The 8,313-nt window shown below is 49.0% G+C and overlaps 1 long non-coding RNA gene across 1 annotated transcript in view; it reads left to right on the top strand.

Moving 5' to 3' along the window:
- LOC122552442 overlaps positions 1-8,313 on the top strand; it is a 20,686-nt gene that overhangs the window by 8,549 nt on the left and 3,824 nt on the right. The window contains exon 2 of the long non-coding RNA XR_006312400.1: positions 502-568. This is a non-coding gene — a long non-coding RNA (uncharacterized LOC122552442). The remainder of the gene's footprint in view (positions 1-501; positions 569-8,313) is intronic.

Below are 8,313 nucleotides of genomic sequence, written 5' to 3'. Positions count from 1 at the left end.
CCTCACCCCACCCTCAACCATCCCCACACCCCACCCTTCACCCTCACCCATCTCCTCACCCCACCTTCAAACATATCCTCACCCCACCCTCCACCCTCAACCATCCCCTCACCTCACCCTCCACCCTCAACCATCCCTTCACCCCACCATTAACCATCTCCTCACCCACCCTCCACCCTCAACCATCCCCTCACCCCACACTCCACCCTCAACCATCTCCTCACCCCACCCTCAACCATCCCCTCACCCCACCCACCACCCTCAACCATCCTCCCACAGTCCAAAGATTTGCAGGTCAGGTGACTTGGCAGTGCTAAAGTGCCCGTAGTGTTCAGAGATGTGTAGGTTAGGTGCAGTAGTCAGGGGAGATGTAGAGTAATAGGACAGGGGAATGGGTCCGGGTGGAATACTCAGGATAACTGGGCTGCGAGGGTTTTGTAAAATTATGGGGGGAGTGGAGAGGGGTTTAAAAAATAACTGTTTGTTCACACTCCACTGCAGGCAATGCAAGGCCATACAGTAGGCCTGTTATGCTGTCCACTGGACCAAGACCTGCTCGGCCTGTTTGGTAAGTGGTGCACAACAGTTACCCCCCACGTTAAAAGAATTCTGGCACAGGCACCTTCCACGCCTTCAGGATTGGATCCCTTCGATGTAGAAACAGGCCATTCGGCCCAACATGTCCACACCGACTGACCGAACAGCATCCTACTCACACTCACTGCCCCTGCCCTATTCCCATAACTCTGCATTCCCCATGGCTAATGCACCCTCACCTACACATCCCTGAACACTATGGACAATTTATGGCTAATTCACCTGACCTGCACATCTTTGGAATGTGGGAGGAAACCGGAGCACCCGGAGGAAACCCACGCAGACACGGGGAGAATGTGCAAACTCTACAGAGGCAGCTGTCTGTGGCTGATGCTATGAGCCACGGTGCCACATTAATATCCCACCTACCCCTTCCTGTGACCATCACCTTCTGCCCCAAGGGTAACAGAGCCCATGGTCACTGTATTGGTCTGTACGGACATCTGTGGACTTACCCTTATCTGTGAGGGACTGCCCGTGGTGAGGATTTTCATAAAATCATAGAATCCTTACAGTATGCAAACAGGCCATGTGGCCCAACAAGTCCACACTGACCCTCCGAGAGTGTCCTGTCCAGATCCATTCCCCTACCCTATTACTCTACATCTCCCCCTGACTAATGCATCTGAACACTATGGGCAATTTAGCATGGCCAATCCACCCAACCTGCACATTTACGAACTTCTAATGTTTTTTGGATTGACTGAAGTCTTATTCTGCAGGAGAATCGATGTTTTGGGCATAAATCCTTCATTAGGACTTTTGGGCTTATGCCCAAAACATCGATTCTCCTGCTCCTCGGATGCTGCCTGACTGGCTGTGCTTTTCCAGCACCACACTCTCGACTCTGACTTTCCAGCATCTGCAGGCCTCACTTTCTCCCTGAAGTCTTATTTTGCCCAACAATGCCATGTAAAGTGGGTGAGGCTCAGTGCCTAATCTCTGATGGATACTAACCACTCTCCTTGGTGTGTACCACACGGGCACAGCCAGCCTCACCCTGAGCTGTTTCTCCCCTTGCAGTGCCCCCTAAGCCCCGATTGTGCCTGAGTTCAGTTAGGCCCAGGCTTGTCCTAGTTTATGAGCTCGCGCTTACTTCCTTCAGTGAGTCTCAGTGAGTCTCTCTCCCTCATGCAACCCCAGCTTTGCTACCTTCACCCCAGCCCCACCCCCTTCCCATTTACCTCTCCACCTCAGAGGCTCCCTGCCTTCATTCCTGATGAAGGGCTTTTGCCCGAAACGTCGATTTTTCTGCTCCTCGGATGCTGCCTGACCTGCCGTGCTCTTCCAGCACCGCTCTAATCTGGACCCTTACTTCCTTCACAGCACCTCTCAAACAGCTGTAGTTCCAAATGGCGTGGGTCACTGGCAATGAGTGGAAGTGGAGCTGTTCGTGTGTTCAAAAGTCTTTCTTTTCAAAGGTTTGTCTTTATTCCCAGCCCATGAGTCAAAGCTGCACAGAATTGGGAACAGCTCACCAGAAGAGACCGAACTGTAGTCATGACAATTAAATGATTTGCTCTGTGTTGGGTTTTGTACAGTCATTCAGCGCTGAAACAGACCCTTTGGTCCAACCAGTCCATGCTGACCATGTTCCCAAACTAAACTAGTCCTGCCTGCCTGCTCCTGGCCCATATCCCTCCAAACATTTTTATTCATGTACTTACCCAAACGTCTTTTAAACATTGTAGCTGAAACCACATCCACCACTTCCTCAGGAAGTTCATTCCACACACGAACCACCCTCTGTGTAAAAGGTTGTCCCTCATGTCTTCTTAAAATCTCTCTCCTTTCACCTTACAAATATGCCCCCTAATCTTGAAATCCCCCCACCCTAGGAAAAAGACACCTGCCATTCACCTTACCTATACCCCTCATGGTTTTCTAAACCTCTATCAGGTCACCCCTCAACCTCCTACGCTCCAGCGAAAGAAGTCCCAGCCCATCCAGCCTCTCCTTATGACTCAAACTTTCCATTCCTGGTGACATCCTGGTAAATCTTTTCTGAGCCCTCTCCAGCTTAATAATATCCTTCCTATAACAGGGGGACCAGAACTGGGCACGGTACTGCAGGAGAGGCCTCCCCACGATCCTGAACACTTCAATATGACGTCCCAACTCTTGTCCTCAAAGCAGAAACAGAAACAGCTGGAAAAGCTCAGCAGGTCTGGCAGCACCTGTGGAGAGAAATCATAGAGTTAGCGTTTCAGGTCAAGTGACCCTTCGTCAGAAAGGTGTAGGAATGGTCTGAGGAAAGGCCGCCAGACCCGAAACATTAACAATGATTTCTCTCCACAGATGCTGCCAGAACTTTTCCAGCAAGTTCTCTGTTTTTAATTTTGATTTACAGCTTCCCCAGTTCATTTGGTTTTTATTTCTATACTCAAAGATCTGAGTAATGAAGGCACGCGTGCTAAATACCTTCTTTAACCACCCTACCTACATGTGATAATTTTGAGTGTTACCTCCTGAGTGTTACCTCACCACCAGACGACTTTGTTCTGTGTTGGGTTTTGTACAGTCATTCAGCGCTGAAACAGACCCTTCGGTCCAACCAGTCCATGCTGCTTCCTGATGAAGAGCTTATGCCCGAAACGTCGATTCTCCTGCTCCTCGGATGCTGCCTGACCTGCTGGGCTTTTCCAGCACCACACTCTCGAATCTGACCTTTAGCAACCGCAGTCCTCAGTTTCTCCTATCTATATATATAGTGCAAACTACAAAGAATTAAGTCCCTGAGCCCCTCTGTTCTGCAACACTACCCAAGGCCCGACTTTTAATTGTATAAATCCTGCCCTTGTTTGTTTAACTAAAATGCAATACCTCACATTTATTCAAATGAAAATCCACCTGCCACTCCTCAGGCCCATTGAACCAATTGATCAAGATCCCTTTGTAATCTTAGATAACCTTTTTTCACTGTCCACAATGCCATCAATTTTGGTGTCTCCACAAACTTACTAACCATGCCTTCTATATTTTCATCTAAACCATTTACATAAATGACAAACAAAAGTGGACCCAGTACCAATCCCTGCGACACACCGCTGGTCACAGGCCTTTGAAAAACAACCCCTCCACCATTACCCTCTGTCTCCTGCCATTAAGCCAATATTGTGTCCAATTCACAAGCTGACCCTGAATTCCCTGTGATTGAACTTTACTAATTCGTCTACCATGCAGAACCTGGTCAAAGGCTTTACTAAAACCCAAGTAAACAATGTCTATCACACTATCAATCTTCTCAGTTACTTCCTCAAAAAACTCAACAAAGTTTATCAGACATGATTTCCTTCATTTAACTACTTTCTTCTGCTTGTTCTTTAATACTTTTCCAAACACATGACCACTACCGTTTTGAAGGACAGCAGGTATATGGGAAAACCCACCCCCTGCAAATTCCCTTCTGAGCCATTCACCATCCTGACTTGGAAGTACATCGCCGTTACTTCACTGTCTCTGGGTTAAAATCCAGGAACTCCCTCCCCAAGGGCATTGTGGGTCAACCCACAGCAGGTGGACTGCAGCCGTTCAAGATGGCAGCTCACTCCCACCTTCTCAAGGGGGCAACTAGGGTCGGGCAATAAATGTTGGGCCCAGCCAGCGACACTCACACCCTATGAATGAAAACAAAAGTAAATGGGAGCATGACCAATGCATTCCTTTGTTACTCTCTTGGAGACCATAATTCACAAAGTGGGAAGGAACCGTTTAACATCTAAAGACGTGTTTTCCTGCACTCTCCTTCCAAATGCAGCAATGTTGTATTTTGAATCATAGAATCTGTATAGTGTGGAAACAGGCCATTTGGCCCAACAAGTTCACACTGACCCTCCGAAGAGTAACCCACCCAGACCCATTCTCCTACCCAATTACTCTACATTTCCCCTGATGAATGCGCCTAACCTACACCTCCCTGAACACTGCAGGCACTTTAGCATGACCAATCCACCTGACCTACTCAGCTTTGGACTTTGGGAGGAAACCAGAGCACCCGGAGGAAACCCACGCAGACACGGGGAGAATGTGCAAACTCCACACAGACAGTCATCCAAAGGCGGAATCAAACTCAGGCCCCTGGCGCTGTAAGGCAGCAGTGCTGACTGCTGAGCCACCGTGCTGCCCCAGGAACGGAATGTCCCAGGGAATCCTACATTAGAAGTTTAGAATTTTGTGTTTGAGAAATACGTTCAGCTTCTGTGTGGATAATTCACAAGACATGTATCCAACGTTAAGATGTTGTGGAGCGATGTCAGTGAGGGGATGGCTGCAGATATTGGCCTTGGGTTGGTCTGGATGTGGTTGGGGTCACCCATCCCTTCTGCCTGCCAGGGTCACCCACACCAGTTCACCCTGCCTTCGCTACCTAACCGTGCCTGCAATACATTGTGCTCAAGCGCTTGCCTCTCAAATTAGTTCTTAAACGATGGGTGTGGGCCTCTTGCCTCACTTGAGTGGCTTCCCTTGGTGAGGTAAAGGCCCTGTCGTCATGCCAACAGAGCCATGTAATTGAGGAAAAGGGGCAGGAAGGAAATCTGGGCCGGCCTTATTCTTGGTAATGCCACACAGGGAAGAGAGGCATTATATTCTTCTCAGTGTAACTGCTTGGCATTTGTATCACTGCCAAGTATTGGGACTGAAGCTTCCTCTTTACTTCTCCTTCTGACCATCCCTCAACCGCAAGATGAGGATGTTCCTGTGTGACGCCACCCTGACATCCTTTGTTCTCACTTGCCCCATTGCAACATGTTCTATTCCTCAACCCATTGAATCACGTAAGCTCTCCCACCTTCCTCCCATCCCCCCACCACTCCCCCCACCCCGTGACCTTCACAGACTTTGCCGAACTGGATATTTCCAGTTGCTGTTGGTTGTTCTGCGGACAGAGTTGGACCCTCACCTTGTCCAGTGTTCCCTTCATTTCCAGTACAGGCTTCTTCCTTCATCAGTTTGGATGTTGAGATTTCAGCACAGAAAAGACCCTTCGGTCCAAACCGTCCATGCTAGCCAGGTATCCTAAATTAATCTAGTCCCCAGCATTTGGCCCGCATCCCTCCAAACCTTCTCTAGTCATATACCCATCCAGATGCCTTTTAAATGTTGTAATTGTACCAGCCCCCTCCATTTGGGTGGCACAGTGGCTCAGTGGTTGGCACTGCTGCCTCAGAGCGCCAGGGACCCGGTTTCAATTCCAGCCTCGGGCAACTGTCTGTGTGGAGCTTGTACATTCTCCCCGTGACTGTGTGGCTTTCCTCCGGGTGCTCCAGTTTCCCCCCACAGTCCAAAGCTGTGCAGGTTAGATGGATTGGCCAAGCTAAATTGCCCCATAGTGTTCAGGGATGTGTAGGTTAGGCGCATTAGTCAGGGGTAAATATAGGGGAGAGGAATTGGTCTGGGTAGATTACTCTTTAGAGGGTCGGTTTGGGCTGAAGGGCCTCTTTCTACACTGTAGGGACTCTTTGACTTCCTCTAGCAGCTCATTCCATACACGTGCCAGCCTCTGCATAAAAAGGTTGCCTCTTAGGTCTGTTTTATATCCTTCCCGTTTCACCCTAAACCTATGCCCTCTAGTTCTGGACTCGCCCATCTCAGAGAAAAGACCTCAGCTATTCACCCTACCCATGCCCCTCATGATTTTATAAACCTCTACAAGGTCACCCCTCGGTCTCCAGGGAAACCAGCCCCGGCCTGTTCAGCCCCTCCCTATAGCCCAGGCCCTCCAATTGTTTGCGGTGAACATGTGATGTCACACTCCAGTGGGACTGGACCCCTGACATTCAGGAAGGAACATGGTGCACCGCCATTGGTCTGGCAGTCTCAGAGGCCCAGGATGAGATCGGGGAGATGCGGGTTCAAATCCCACCAAAGCAGAAGCTGAATTCAGAACAAATCTAGAATAAAAAGGCTAGTTCAATGGTGACCACGCAGCCACCACTGACTGTGGTCCAGACCCACTTGTGGGAACAAATCTAGCCTGCTCTTGCTAAATTGGCTTTATCGACCAGCTTCAGATTAGTGGAAGGTGGTCACCTTCAAACCTGACTGGGGAATGTATTGAAGCGGAAGCAGGGGACAAAGAAAAGAGGTTTGAGGAAAGAGGAACTTCCAACTGGGTTCGTTGGTAAATAGCTTAGTGGGGAAGAGGCTTGTGGTGGCTCAGAGGTACTCTGCAATTGCATGGAGCACTATAATTAAATGATGGAGGGTGTTTCTCTACAGACGCTCCCCATCATGAATGGAGCCTCCCGTATGACCTACAGTGGCCTGGGCAGCTTATGGTGGGACGGGAGAGGGCCAGCTACTCTGGGACCGATCGCCGTCTTGTCCAAACCTCTAATGCATTCCCCTGTTCATGCCATTGGAATGCAACAGAAAGGTGCATTTACATAGCGTATTCAGCAACCCTTTGGACTCACCCCCCCCCCCACCAAAACCAATTTAAAGCTGTTGAGGTGTTTCCGAAGGGTGGTCGCAGTTGTGTGATGTAGTCGTTTGGAGGTGTTGGCAGAACACGGGCAGGGAAGGATTCCTCTATTTCCTTTCTTTGACAACGTTCCGTATGATCTTCCGTGCCAGCTGACATAGCGCGTCTGAGACTCCAGCGGCAGTCCCTCAGCGCTGGACTGGAATTGTCCAACTTGATGCTGTCTTTGACTCCCCTGGGCTGGGATTTGAACCAACGACAAGACTGACAGTTACTGAGCCAGAGCTGAAACAGTACCTTCAGCCCAGTCACCTGTCCTGTATTTTGGAGAAATCTCAAAACCACGTAAACCTGGTCTGATTGTTCAGCCCGAGTCAGCCGTTAGGAGGAAGCGGAATAATTAGAGAACAGTCAGTTGTCCAGATAATTCTGCAGCTTTATTGGGTATTACTGGGAACACAGTTATAAGACATTTTTTCATAACCACAGTGTGTGAACTCACTCAGTTCCTGTTCCACAACCTCACTGATTGATTGACATTCTTGGTTTTGATGAGGTCACAGAGTCCAACAGCACAGAAACAGACCTTTCAATCCAACCTGTCCATTATCCCAAACTTAACTCGCCCCCCCTGCCTGTGCTTGGCCCATATCCCTCCAAACTTTTGTGATTCATGTACAAATCCGACTGCCTTTTAAACGTTGTAACTGCACCCGCACCCATCACTTCCTCAGGAGGTTCATTCCACACACAAACCACTCACTGTGTTTAAAAGAAAGCCCCTCATGTCATTTTTAAAACTTTCTCCTCTCACCTTAAATGTGCATTCTGGTTTTGAAATTCCCCACATTCTAGGGAAACGACACCTGCTGTTCACCTTACCTATGCTCCTCAAGGTTTTGTGAACTTCAACAAGGTCACCCCTCAGCCTCCTGCACTCCAGTGAAAAAGTCAATAGACAATTCCTGTCCTGAAGAAGGGCTTGTGCCTGAAATGTCGATTCTCCTGCTCCTTTGATGCTGCCTGAGCTGCTGTGCTTTTCCAGCAACACATTTTTCAGCTCTGATCTCCAGCATCTGCAGTCCTCACTTTCTCCTAATAGATGATAGGTGCAGGAGTAGGCCATTCTGCCCTTCGAGCCTGCACCACCATTCAATATGATCATGGCTGATCATCCTCAATCAGTATCCTGTTCCTGCCTTATCTCCATAACCCTTCATTCCACTATCCTTGAGAGCTCTATCCAACTCTTTCTTAAATGAATCCAGAGACTGAGCCTCCACTGCCCTCTG

Source organism: Chiloscyllium plagiosum, chromosome 8 (assembly GCF_004010195.1).
Source record: "Chiloscyllium plagiosum isolate BGI_BamShark_2017 chromosome 8, ASM401019v2, whole genome shotgun sequence".
In the NCBI taxonomy this organism is placed as follows: Eukaryota; Metazoa; Chordata; class Chondrichthyes; order Orectolobiformes; family Hemiscylliidae; genus Chiloscyllium; species Chiloscyllium plagiosum.
Note: the sequence above shows the minus strand (reverse complement) of the source record. Positions and strands in the feature narration are given on the sequence as shown.